Source organism: Mastomys coucha, unplaced genomic scaffold (genome assembly GCF_008632895.1).
Source record: "Mastomys coucha isolate ucsf_1 unplaced genomic scaffold, UCSF_Mcou_1 pScaffold16, whole genome shotgun sequence".
Lineage (NCBI taxonomy): Eukaryota > Metazoa > Chordata > Mammalia > Rodentia > Muridae > Mastomys > Mastomys coucha.
In genome coordinates, this window is record NW_022196898.1 from 49,964,659 (window position 1) to 49,978,059 (window position 13,401).

Genomic DNA, 13,401 nt, shown 5'->3' on the forward strand with positions numbered 1-13,401 from the left:
GAAGAGGAGGAGGAAGAAAAAAAACCAAAGCTTACCTGGCAATACACACATCACATACATGGACACACACACACCAAGTCATTAGAAAATACAAAGCTTCACCAAAATGTCAAAGTTAAGATATGAAGCAGCCAGTACAAATACAAACAAGAAATTGTAGGACTTGAAGAAAATCAAACTTAGAAAAAGACCTCAACTCAAAAAAAACAAAAACAAAACAAAATGCCAGAAAGAAATAAAGAAATAAAGCAATAAAAAGGGAAAGATTTTCTTTGAGAGGTCCAGACTAGAACAAATAAATGTATTACTTAACTTTGCTGTAATATTTGCATAGTCATAAAATATTAGTGCTGTTTGTTGTTTGTTTTTCACTTTTATAAAAACAAAATAAGCACACAAAAAACCCTTGGGACCCCCACAGAGGCATCACACATTGCAGTGAACTACCTACCTGTCTACCGTCCTCCAAGCTCCATCTCACTATGAGTTGTATTTCGCACTTCTTTCCATTTCCTGTGGCATTTGGAAATACATCAAATTTTTCTATCATTATCCATACTTAAATAAATTGGCATGAGTAAACTCTACATGTGAGTTGGTACATACTGTAGCTTAGATCTTATGTATTTTTCAAAGAACCTTGTATGGGAGGCAGAGCTCTCCAGCTGTGGCAGTGTTGGCGACAATGGAACTCTCAGGGGACTGGGCTTGTGGTGGAATTTAGGTTGCTGGAGGCTTCACTTTAAAGGAGCATTGGAAGCCTCCTCTCTTTGCTTCCCCCTGCCAGGAGGTGAACAGGCTTCCTTAGGTGTGCTCAGCTGCAGCAGACCCAAAATAACAGGGTCAAGAGACCGAAGAGACCTTTAAAAGTTCATAAAACCCAAGATTCAAAGCCATTGATAGTTTCCACTCATTGCTGTTATCATTTCCCTGGTGCTCACTGTTTCCTGTCCTTCACAGGTTGGCTTCAGGGTCCCTTTGACATGACTCGTGTAGTGTTTTCAACTATTCTTCCTTCTGATTTGACAAGCTGTCCTCAGACCGTCTTGAACATTCTCTTCTCCAGTTCTAAAATTAGCCATTTCTCTCGAGTGCTCAGTTCCTGCCAATACAGTGGTGCCCGAGGACCACAGCACAGGCAAGGATCTGCTCTGCTATTGCTGGCTTGGCCACTGCAGCTAAGCCAGTCTCCTGATTTCTGACTTGGCTCCATAACTACTCCCTTTTCATCTGAAGAACCAGAAGACACTTTTGTTTGCTTGTTTGGCTCCAGGAAAGGTAGTTCCTTCTGAGTCAAATTCAAGACTGATCACTTCTTTACTACTTTATATTTTTGCTGTTTTCCCCTATAATAATACACCAGTTCTCTATGCCATGGCTATAATGGTCTATTGTGTCTCAGAGCATGTGACGCTGGGGACACACAGCCTTATTTATTGCATCTTAAAACTTACTTAAAACAGCGTCTCCCTGAGTAGCAAGGCCACCAACTGGATTTATAGTTATAATAATTTCTTTCAGTTTGCTTTCAGTCTTTCATAGTTGCTTTTGTAAATTTGATCTTGCTTTGGAATTGTGGAGGTTATTTGCACGGTTCAAACACTTTATGTATACAGGGAAAGACTTTGCCTCCTGTATTTCCATCCCTCTCCCACTGTATTTCCTGACTTTCCCTAAAGAAGTCTGTCTTGACGTTTCCTTTTGTGAGTGTATAAACAAGTCTATACGAGTATATATATGACTACAAAGAGATACCATTTTCTTTATTCCATTTCACATGTATGGAGTTTTCCAGGTTGAAGAATTGTAGAGGCTCTGTGTTGAGCAAATTTATCTTTGCCATTCTCCACCAGCACCATTGTGTGTCCACAACTATTAGCAATTACAGAAGTGGGGGAGGTGCATTCTCGTATGACCTTATATGCACTGCATGCATGCAGATATCCACAGAGGCCAAAGGAGAAGCTTGGACACCCTGATATTGGAGTAACAGATGGCTGCGAACCACTCAATATAGGTGTTGGGAACTGAACTAAGCAACAAAGTGCTTTAAACATGGAGACTTCTCTTTAGCCCTTCAATCAGCTTTCTAATTAGGGTATAAAATTCCTCACTTAGACACAATACCATTGCACACTTGATAGATGACAGCTTAGTATAAACTGTTTTTGAGACAGGGTTATACATAGGAGCTCAGGCTGGCCTGGAACTCATTCTCTAATTCGGGTTGACTTTAAATTCTCCTGCTTCTACCACTCAAACCCAGGAATTGCATGCATGAGCCACCATGCATGAGGTTCGGCATTTCTGGTAGGCAGATTCCTAGAAGTCAGGTTTTTCATACAGGTGTCCTGAAAGAAGAGCTGTTGAGGATGGGCTTGCCCATGAGCAGAGAGTCCTCCAGGGCAGTGCTGTGTTAGTCAGCTTCATGTTACTATAGTGCAATGTCTAGGATAGGCTACTTACGACGACAAGAAGGTGTATTGAAAGTTTTGGAGTTCAACACTGGGCAGGGCTCAGTGAGGTTTGGCTGGGTCCCTGAGAAAGGTGACATATCACAGTGTGTGGGTAAGCGTATGACTTCTGGTTTCAGCTCTCACCCAGCCCTGTTTCTCTCCAGCTTTTTGAGAGAGAGAGAGAGAGAGAGAGAGAGAGAGAGAGAGAGAGAGAGAGAGAGAGAGAGAGAGAGAGAGAGAAAGAGAGAAAAAGAGAGAGAGTGATGGGGAGTATTGCAGCATTTTCTCTGTCCAATCACATTAGGACAGTGACAGGTCTGTGATTGGACAGGAGTAGAGAGGCAGAGGTAGAAGTTTAGGAGTGAGGAAGTCAGAGGTCAGAGGAGATGCGGGAGAAATCATCATGGAGGCAGAGGAACAGGAAGATAATCCAGACCCTGCATGGTTTTAAACAGCCACAAGGAACTAGGGTTTTCACAAGGTTAGAATAATTGGGTTAAAGCATTATTTTTTTCATTTGGCTCTGAAATTATTGTATTGACATCTTGTAAATTGTGATCTTATTGATATATAAACCTGATTGGATAGTTAAGCCTTAAGAGTCATGTTTCTACCAGGGAACGAGGCGCTAGATGACTGATTGTAGGGTGTGTGGAGCGCTGCATGTAAGCAAGATGATCTTGCTAGCTGGGAGAAAATAGCAGGAGCCCGCCAGGGCATAGTGATGTGGCCGGCCAGTATTGCTGGCACTAGAGCAGGCCAGGAGAGTTTGCAGGGTGATCTCTTTTTTAAATATTTCCCGCAAGAGGGAAGAGGGGGTTGCCTACATACATGACAGAAAAGGGTCTTGGTTGCCTGAGTACTGGTGCTGCAAGTAGCTGTGAGCCACTATGTATGTGCTTGGAATTGAACCTACGTCTTCTGGAAGAGAGCAGCCACTGCCCTTAACCACTGAGACATCTCTCTAGCCCCATAATCTTTCCCCATTCAAATGGAATTCATGACTAACTTGTCTATATTAGGAATGGGGTGGGGTAGAAATCTTGCTGGGACTGAAGAGATAGCCCTCTATGGCTTCCTGGAGCATCATGCATGAACATGGCACACAGGCTTACATGCAGGATAACACTTATACACATAAACTAAAGTAAGAGTTAAAATACAAATAATTAAAATTCTTGTCGCTATATTTATTACACTATATTAAGTTTATAAATTTGGGAAAAAAGATGTTGTATCTTCCTAGTCGATTATATTTTTTTTCATTTATCCAAGTCTATATTACATGTCAAATCTATTTTTTAGCTCTTGGCATAAAATCTATAGCCAAATAGAAGTATTAATAACGGTTACAAAACAATTATTTTCAAATTTTGGTAATATAGAAGGAAATCACAGTTATTATAGGTGAGGGAGGACAGAAGCCTGGATGAGGTAGGGAGAAGGCTAGGGCTTTAATAACCTCACTTTAGAGGTGTTGACAAACCAAGAAAGTATGGTTTATATGTTAAAACTGGAGAAACGGGCTGGAGAGACAGCTCAGCAGTTCAGACTTCTTGCAGAAAATCCAGGTACCATCCCTTGCACCCACACGATGGCTGACCAGCATGTGTGACTTCAGTGCCAAGGGATCCAATGCCCTCCTCTGGCCTCTTCAGGCACCCAGTACACACATGATGCCGATCAAAATGCTGTAACTTAAAGACATAGAAGGAACCTCTGCCAGAATAAAAAGAATAAGAACAGAAAGAATACAAAGCAGCCACCTTTTAGACAGCAGACACATGAAGAGCTCATGTATCTCACAAATGCCTGTTCAGTTGAATATCTTAATTACATATTTCACCAACAAAGAAATAATTCTAATGTATCATAAATTAAAAAAAAAACAGTTTTATTGTATTAGGTGTAGTTCTCTAGAAGAAATCATATACACACAACTAGGATTGTAATAGGCCCAGGGTTACAAAAGAAGGGTCAGGGGAGCTTCAACCCCACTCAACCATGAAGATGATGGCAGGAGTTGGCTACCTCCCTGCTCCCACCCCAGTACCATAAAGCCAGACCCCCACCATCAACCCCTTGCAGGAATTTATTGCCCTGACATTAATTAGGCTTCACTCATTGTTTGACCTTATAAGGTTTATTCCCCCAGGACTCTACAGTCACTGGTTTTGTAGATGAATTATCTTCTAACACCCCTGCCCTGCCCAATGTACACAGCCACACAAACTTTGCCCCAGAGACCACGGCCACCTCACCGGAGGCCTAAATACCCCTCCTTTCCAATAAACTGAACCAGTTCTCTGAAGCTTTTCCAGGTGAGTCCATTGACTGTACACTCATGGCAGACAGAGATCCTGAACTGCACTAACCCACACCTGGTTAAGCTGCCTTCCCTGCAGTCCAGTGTGGTGTGTAACGTGCCTCACGACCCAGAGGGGGAAGTAGATTTGGAGCAGCACACATAGACATAGACAGACATAAACATAGACATACGCGTATATACCACAGACATCACATCCATCATATACAGATGCATCACTACATATAAATCATGTGTGTGTGTGTGTGTGTGTGTGTGTGTGTGTGTATGTGTCATAAACACATTCATATACAGCTTGTTAGATTGCCTTGTACAATAGGGTAGGCCAATGATCTTCTGCAATCTGGAGAGGCCGAGAGCCTGGATCTGCTCAGTCCAGGAAGCTGGATACCCCAGCAATCCCGATTCAGCAATGAAAGCCCAAAGGCTCCCTAGAGAACCACTAATGTTGAATCTACACAGAAAAGCTCCAGGAGCTCCAGCATGGCCTGAACTGACCTCACGTGTGCTTGCTCAGAAGAGACAAGGGCAGACAGATGCAGGCAAACTGCTGTCTCCTCTGGCCCTTTTTATCTGGGCAGTCTGTAGGAAGGTGAAGCTCACACTGAGGGTGGGTCCCCCCTGTTTCCATTAAAGCTCTGGAAAAGCCCCTACAGACCTGTCAAGAAATTGTATCTTCTAGGTGGTGCTAAACCCAGTCAAATTGATAACCCAGACCAATCACTTGGATTGTGTTGTGACTTGGTTAATTTATGGGTTGGGTGTGTGCCCAGCTGGCCCTCTGTGCAGGAAGCAGTAGAACAATGAGGGGGTAGAGTCTAGTGAGAGTTGATTGGGCTACTAGGGGTGTTGCCTCAGAAGGAGTCAAGACAGGTCCCCTGAGACCTCGATTTAGACGTATAGAAAGAACCCTGCCCTCGTCTCAGCTTCCTGTCCTGCCGTGTGATCTTTTCTCTTGCTGTGTGGTACCATGCCTTTGAACCTCCAGAAATGCTAGTTAAATATACCTCTTTATAGTCTCTCAGCCAGCCTTGGGTATTTCTTTGTAGTGATAGAAAACAGACCAATTTAACGTATTGCCTTATGAAAGGGAAAGTAGTCCGGTCAATAATCCTTAGGGCTGGGGATGTAAATGGTGAGTAGAGAATGTGCCCCGAGTAAACCAGGCTTGGTGGCACATACCTGTAATTCCAGGAGGATCAGAGTTTGAAGCCATTTTCTGCTACAATGTTATTTTGTGGCCAGCTTGGGCTACATGAAACCCTAACTCAGAAAAAAAAATTAAAAAAAAAATTAGGCGTTAGGCCAAGACTTTCCTAATCAAACCTGTTTTGGAGATCTTTCTCCTAAACAACGAAGATGGGCAGTTGCAAACCAATTTGTAGGGCATGGCTCCTGCCTGGAGGACTATGTGACAGTTGGGAGCGATTTACTCAATTAGATGTTGGGAATGATTTACTCAATTAGATGTTGGGTTTCTTTTCCATTTTGTTCTTAAGCCCCAAGAGGAATGTTTAAAACAATTATGGGGATTGGAGAGACAGCCCAGACATTAAGAGCACATATTGCTCTTGGAGTGGACTTGAGTTCCTAACCACTTGTAACTCCAGCTCCAGGAGATCTGTCACCTCAGGCTTTTGTGGGTACCTGCACATTTGCGTATGAACCAGAGGAAAGCTTTGCCATTCCTCTAAGCATCACTCCACTCTAGGGGTTCCCTGACATGGCTGTGTATGGCTCAGCCAATGCACATCTATTAAGGCCTTTATCTGTTCTTTATGTACTCCCCATAGATGAGTATGGAGTGTAAATAAAAAAAGCTGAAGACCAGCCTTCCCCCAACCCCTTACATACAGACAAACTATGCAGGCCACCAGCTTCCTCTCAGCCACATCCCACTGAGCCTTGGAGCATCTCAGGTGTTCAGGAAGCTTGTCCACCCAAGGCTGAATAGGGAAAGCCACTGTTTCCCCCCAGAGGTTGTTCAAGGCTGAACTACTAAGACATACGAGCACATGTTTGTGCTCTGGGCTGCTGGCTGAACACAGACCCTTCTGCACAGGGCGCTTCAGTCTTAAGGGCTTTATTCTTGAGCTATGTGAGTTGGAAAACAACTGATTTGACTTTCTTGCCATTTGTCACTGGGGATGACCACATGATTTTTTTTTTTTCCCCAGGAAAATGGATTATGTTTAGAAACATTAGCTTGGAAGAAGGAAGCTATCGATCTGGGAAGAATTGAGACAGTTATGGAAGACGAGGTGAACTAAGGTGACTCACATATGGGGAGGAAGGGAGACAGAGGCGAGGAGGAAACACATAAATGAGAACAATTGAGAGAAAGACCCAGGGGGAGTAAAGGGCAAGTGGCCAGTCCTGTGTCAGAGGCGGGGCTGTGTGCTGCCTGGTTTGATGTCAACTTGACACAAGTTAGAGTTACCTGAAAGGAGGGAACCTTGACTGAGAAAATGCCTCCATAAGCTCCAGCTGTCAGCATTTTTTTAAAATTAATGATTAATGGGGGAGGGCCCAGCCCAACCTGGGTGACACCATCCCTGGGCTAGGTGCTATAAGAAAACAGGCTGAGCAAGCCATGAGGAGCAAGCCAGTACACAGCATTCCTCCATAGCCTCTGCCTCAGCTCCTGCCTCCAGGTTCCTGCCCTGTGTGAGTTCATGTCCTGGCTTCCTTTGGTGCTGAACAGTGCTGTGGGGGTGTAAATCAAATGACTTTTCCTCCCACTTGCTTTTGGCCATGGTGTTTCATCACAGCAACACTAACCCTAACCAAGACAAGCTGCGACACGATGTGAACTGAGGGATGAGCTTTCTTTCTGCCCAAGTCACTCTCTTTTGTCTTTCACAGGCATAGGGTTAGACTACTCTCAGAGCTTCTGATACCAGGTAGATGGTTACAGTTGGAGGTCTCTGTCTCTAGCCTTCCTTCTCACTGGATTTAGGACTAGTAAGAGGTGTGGAGCCTGAGCTACAAGCGAGAGCAGGGCGGAGGCACCCGTGTAAAAAGATTTTCACCTTCTTATGTCCGTGTGGTGCCTAAAGCCACAGAACCAGGGAATCTCAGCTCATCCTCCATTCTAAATAAAGTCTGAAGATCAGCCACCTTTAGAAGCTTCTAGAACCAGCTGTGATAAATCTCTGGCCTTTAGAAGCCTAACTTGGTCTTGACTCTGGCAATTTCTATTGTGGTATAATTCTTCCCTGACAGCTTTCCGTGCAGCTCCATCTTGTAGGCTTGGCCCGACCCCACCCACATATCTTCCTTTGCCGCTCCCACCACCTCTCCATTTGGCGATCCATTCAATGTTTACACTGTGGGGTTGTTTTCTAGTTAGAAGGAGGTGAGATGTCTCTGACAACAGCAGTTGCTAACACAAGCATAGGACAGAAGGAGGTAGAATGGATGAATACATTAAACCTCGGGGAAGTGCAAGAGAAAAGGTGAATAATTACTGCTAAATGACTCAGGAAATAATTCATGGGGATTTTTATCTGTGTTGGGCCTCTGTGGACAGGTTTCAACAGGCAAAGGAAGAACAAGGCACTCTCATTGAAAGGAATGGTGTAAGACAGGCTCGAAGCTGGCAAAGCTCAGAGCAAGTGAAGTCCTGAGCATCCTGGCCCTCCAACGCTGCATTTAGGATTCAGATGTCATTGTAAACAATGGCAGACTAGAAATAGCCTCTAAGAAGGGAACTGACAGTGTTGATCACCTGATGATGATCCAGGCCTTCACACTGACCCCATGAGGATAATGAACAGGTTTGGGAACAAGCCAGACCAGCATGGCCAGGGAAGAGGCAGTGGGAAAGGCAATGGATGCAATGGATGCAATGGTTTAGGATCCTGTCCCTATGACTTGACATCTACTAGCAGTGAGAAGTATAGAGTGAGTTCTGGGGGACTGATTCAGTAGACATGGTGACAATTAGTTCCTAGAGCCTGGCATCCATAGTCCCCCACCAGAGCCCCATCTCACAAGAGGGAGCTTTGGTCTCAGTTGAATATGAAACTTGGAAGCTCAGGAAAGTTATGGCAATGGGGGTTTTGGGTTGGACCAGATGGAAGGCTAGCCAGCACAGAGGACAAAGCTGGTTTAGAGTAACAAAAAACACTTTGCATGTGGCCTGTTCTGGGCTGAGCAGTAATAGGCCTCCCCTCACTTCACACAGACAAGAGCCCATTGCCTGTGGTTCCCACTTTGCTCTGACAAAACCAGGAGGGACCAAAAAACTGGCCTGAGCTCATGCTCCCAAACACCAGGCCTAAGTAAGAAGCACCCTGGAGCCTGTGCCTCTGAGTGCATGTGCAAGAAGACAAATTGTCAGGAAGCTGGCAAGACAAGTCCAGTCAAGTCTGGTTCATTCCCACATCTGGTCACAGGTTTGTCAATTTACATTCTTTTATTCATGGGCTAAGCACGTGTCAGGCACCAAGTCTGCGGCAGAAACTGTGCTAGGTATTCAGGAAAGGAGAAGGTGACACTTCTGTTATCATCAAGAATATTCTAAGAGTAAAGCCAATAAGCGAGCAGACAGCTAGAATGGGTAGAGAAGGGCCCTAAGCTGTCGGTGAGGGGTGAGGAGGGGGCTGCAGACCTTCTGAGGTGATGAGCAGACTGTCTGGAAGGAGTAGAGGGTGACTAGGCTAAGGCAAGGAGGGAAGAGGCTCGTGTTCTAGACAGGAAGGCCAGGCCAAAGGCAGAGAGGAGAGCGGGGAGAGCTGGGCGAGCTTCACAAGCGAGGAGAGCTGGGTGAGCTTCACAAGCGAGGAGAGCTAGGCGAGCTTCACAAGCGAGGAGAGCTGGGTGAGCTTCACAAGCGAGGAGAGCTAGGCGAGCTTTACAAGCGAGGAGAGCTAGGCGAGCTTCACAAGCGATGCCGGTTGCTAAGTACAGGAGAAGGGCCCCCTGACAGTCAAGGAACCTGGAGTTCATCTCCTAGGCCACCAGGAGCCTTCAGGAGTCACAGCTTAGTCCTTAGGCTGGGAACAGGGCTCTGACTGGACACCTATGCTTACAAAGACACCACTGAGACTATGGACAGGAACTTCACTGCTCGGACCTGTTGGCTACCAGCACCAACGTTAAAGAAAGGGTTATTTTGGAAATGGAGTAATAAAGGGCTAGATAGAGATAAAAGAGATAGGATGAGATAGGATAAGATAGGATAGCCATCATATACCTACCCACGTGGAAGGGTAAAAATTAGACAGGAGACTTTACTGTTCAGCCATCTTGGTTCTTTTTAATAAAACTCCTTTGCTCCCGCAACAGGTATATTACCTGGGGCAAAAACCACTCCCCCCAAATACGTCAGCATGACAGTCCAATCAGCGACTTCCTTGTTTCTCTGTGGGGGTGGAGCTTTCGAATGTAACTGGAACCAGGTTGGAGGCCTGGCGAATAGCAGGAGATGGGCAGAGAGGTGTGGCTATCAGAGGCAGGTCTCAAACCAGGAGGGTTACACGGACCTGCGACCAGGAAGGGCATCTTTACAATAGTCTCCTCCTCCTGAGGATTTGACTTTAGGAATACCCAGGGGAGATGAGCTCAGAGCCTCCAGAATATTCTTTTTGGTCTGTGGCCTTTTATTTATTGGAGTCCTGGGTTTACAAGGTATCGATGCTACCAGGTTGTCTGAATATTCGTGGGTAGACACTGGCTTTGACACTTGGGGACTAGAATCTGAAGAGTTGAAGCCAGTTACATAACTGCAGTGTGCCTGGTCACCGAGGGCTGTGAGCCCTCCTTAGCATGTGATTCCATACACCAGCACAGAGAGAACCAAACACATTCCCAGTTCCTTTGGGAGGAACACTTGGAGGTGACCTGGCCTCTGGACTTTGTCCCACGTGTCTTTTCCACTTGCCAGTGTGTAGGAACCTGGAACCAGACTCTTCCAAGTCTTGACTCATGAGTCAGGAAGCCTGAGGCAGGTCTTGGCTCTCTGAAACAAACCACACCGTACCAAGCAGGACGAACTGGAGCTTAGGAAAACAGACAGAACCTGGCATTTCATCCCGGGAGTAGTATATTAGTCAGGACTTCTACTGCTGTGTTGAAACACCATGACTAAAAACAACTTGGAGAGGAAAGGGTTTATTTTGTCTTAGGTCATCCAGGGAAGTCAGGGCAGGAACTCGGTGCAGAAACTGAGGCAGAGGCCATGGAGCACCTGCTTATTGGGTTGCTTGCCACAGCTGACTCAGTTGGCTTCCTCTCTCTTCTTCCCTCCCTTCTTCCCTCTCTTCTTCCATCTCTTCCTTCATTCCTTTCTTCCTATAGGATCTCCTCATGTAACTCTGGCAGGCCTAGAATTTGCTGCATAGACTAGGTTGGCCATGAATTCATAGGGGTCCCCTGCCTCTGCCACGTGCTGGAATCAAAGGCATGAACCACCAGGACCATGAGCCTGCTTTCTTATACATCCTGGCTCTCCCTGCCCAGAGACGGCACCACTCCCAATGGACTGGTGCCCTCCCACATCAATCACTAATTAAGAAAATGCCCCAGAGGTTTACCTAAAGGTCAGTCTGTCTCATGGAGGCCTTTTCTCCATTGTGGTTCTCAGATGACTCTAGCCTGTGTCACGTTGACAAAAACATAGTCAGGTCAAGTAGGTTTGACAGAGCAGGCTGCAATGATCAGTCCTGGAGAGTGATGGCAGATGTCTCCAGGTCATCCAAGGCTACTGTGCCCTTCTCCTAGTGGTCTGGGGTTGGGCTACTCTTGTTCGGTTCTTGATTTAGTGTCCAACAAAATATTACACTGTCTCACTTTCAGCTTTTCCATGAACTTTAACTGTCCCCCTTTCCATCCCTCCAATCTGTTTCTTTTGCCAGATAGTTATGACGACATTGTATAATTTTTAGGTACTGTGAAGCAGAAGTTACCCTGAACAACAGATGTGAGTTTTCAGTTGTTCTAGTTTGCTGTCTGTTACTGTGATAAACACTATGACCAAAACCAGCTTAGAAGAGAAAGAGCTTATTTGGCTTGCCTATCCCAGCCACAGCCCATTATCCAGGCATGTCAGAACAGGAACTCCAGCAGGGGCAGAGGCAGGCAGCATCACCGGCTTACTCCTTAGCTTTTGCTCTGCTACCTTTCTCATTCAACCCCGGGTCCACCTGCATAGAAAGAGTACCAACCACAGCCAGTGGTCCTCCCACATCAATTGCACATCCATAGGTCAGTCTGATGGAGGCCTTTCTCCAATGTGGCTCCCTATTCCCAGATGTGTCAAGGCGACAGCCATGGTTAGTTATTGCACCAGCAGGCTCCAGAAACAAAACATGCTGTGTAATACTTACTCAAATAACTTGCTGTGATACAACGGGGAAATTAGGCTTCCCAGCGCGGATGTCATCCCTGACAGAATGCGGAAGAGTCAGTTTCCCGTGACTCCAAACTTCTTCACAGCCTTAGCCTCCCTTTTCACCCTTTCGCCTTCTCATTTACAGAATGAGATAGACTCTTAGTAAACAATGCTTACTTCCTGTATTGGTTGCTTTCCTCCTTGCTGTGACAAAGTATCTGACAAAAGTAACTTATGGAAGGCAGGAAGGGTTTGTCTTGGCTCATAGTCTGAAGGTACAGTCCATGATTCTGGGAAAGGCATGGCAGACAGCTTGAGGCAGACAGTCGCACTGCATCTTCAGTTGGGAGCAGAGGGAGATATATGCCTGCTTTCTCCTTCTAATGCACCTAGGGACCACAGTACATGGAATGACTCCTCCCATAATTAGGGTGGGGTTTTTCCACCTCAATTACCTCATTCTAGAAGTTCCTGCAACAAACATTGCCCAGAGGTTTGTCTCCTAGGTGATCCTGGATCCCATCACATTAACATATCAACAATCACCCTTTCTCTTCATACCTATCTGGTAGTCTGAGCCCACCCTTGTTTTCAATTCCAAGAGTAAGAACTAGGAATTTCTACATTTCATTTCAATATATACTTTAAAGAACACAATCTTGCCCAAATTCATGAAGCCTTTCTAAGTTCTCCCCATAATCCAGTCTTAACAGACACCCCTCCCTGGTCCTGGCACATCTTCTACTTTATCACTCATTCCTGGTGCCACTAGGCTCTCAGGTTCTGCGTCTAAATTAAGTTAAGGTAAGGTTTCCTCATTGCTTATGACACCATATAAGTCAGGGCCCAATGCATAAAATGGGTTATTTTAAGAAGAGAATTCAATACAGGAGATGAGTTAGTAGACTATACCCCGAGACAGACAAAACAGGAGCTACTGAGTTCAGGCACACACTGCCATGCCAACTAAGCAAGGGTCTGCATCCTCAGCTGCCTTTCCCTCTGCTGCCTCTTATCTCCAGGAACCAAGGGACCAATACAGCTGCAGGACACACTCTGAGCTCTTGACCTGATTCCCCGCAACAACAGTCGGTAGAGCAAGAAGATAGCCCCGTACCTCACTACTTATACTAAAATCTTGTCCATGCATGCAAGTGGCAGAGCCTAAATTGCATCCAAGGTCCTAGTTGTAAGCAAAGCCTGGGAAATCAAACAAACTTTATCCTCCCAGCATGGCACTTGCTTTCCAGTAAAGAAGCATGCTAAGGGCTGTGGTGGTTTGA

General features: G+C 45.6%; 1 long non-coding RNA gene across 1 annotated transcript in view; it reads left to right on the plus strand.

Moving 5' to 3' along the window:
• LOC116094216 overlaps positions 1-13,199 on the plus strand; it is a 15,109-nt gene extending 1,910 nt beyond the window's left edge. Inside the window, exons 2-3 of the long non-coding RNA XR_004120002.1 lie at positions 6,960-7,053; positions 13,141-13,199. This is a non-coding gene — a long non-coding RNA (uncharacterized LOC116094216). The remainder of the gene's footprint in view (positions 1-6,959; positions 7,054-13,140) is intronic.
• Positions 13,200-13,401: the final 202 nt, after the last annotated feature.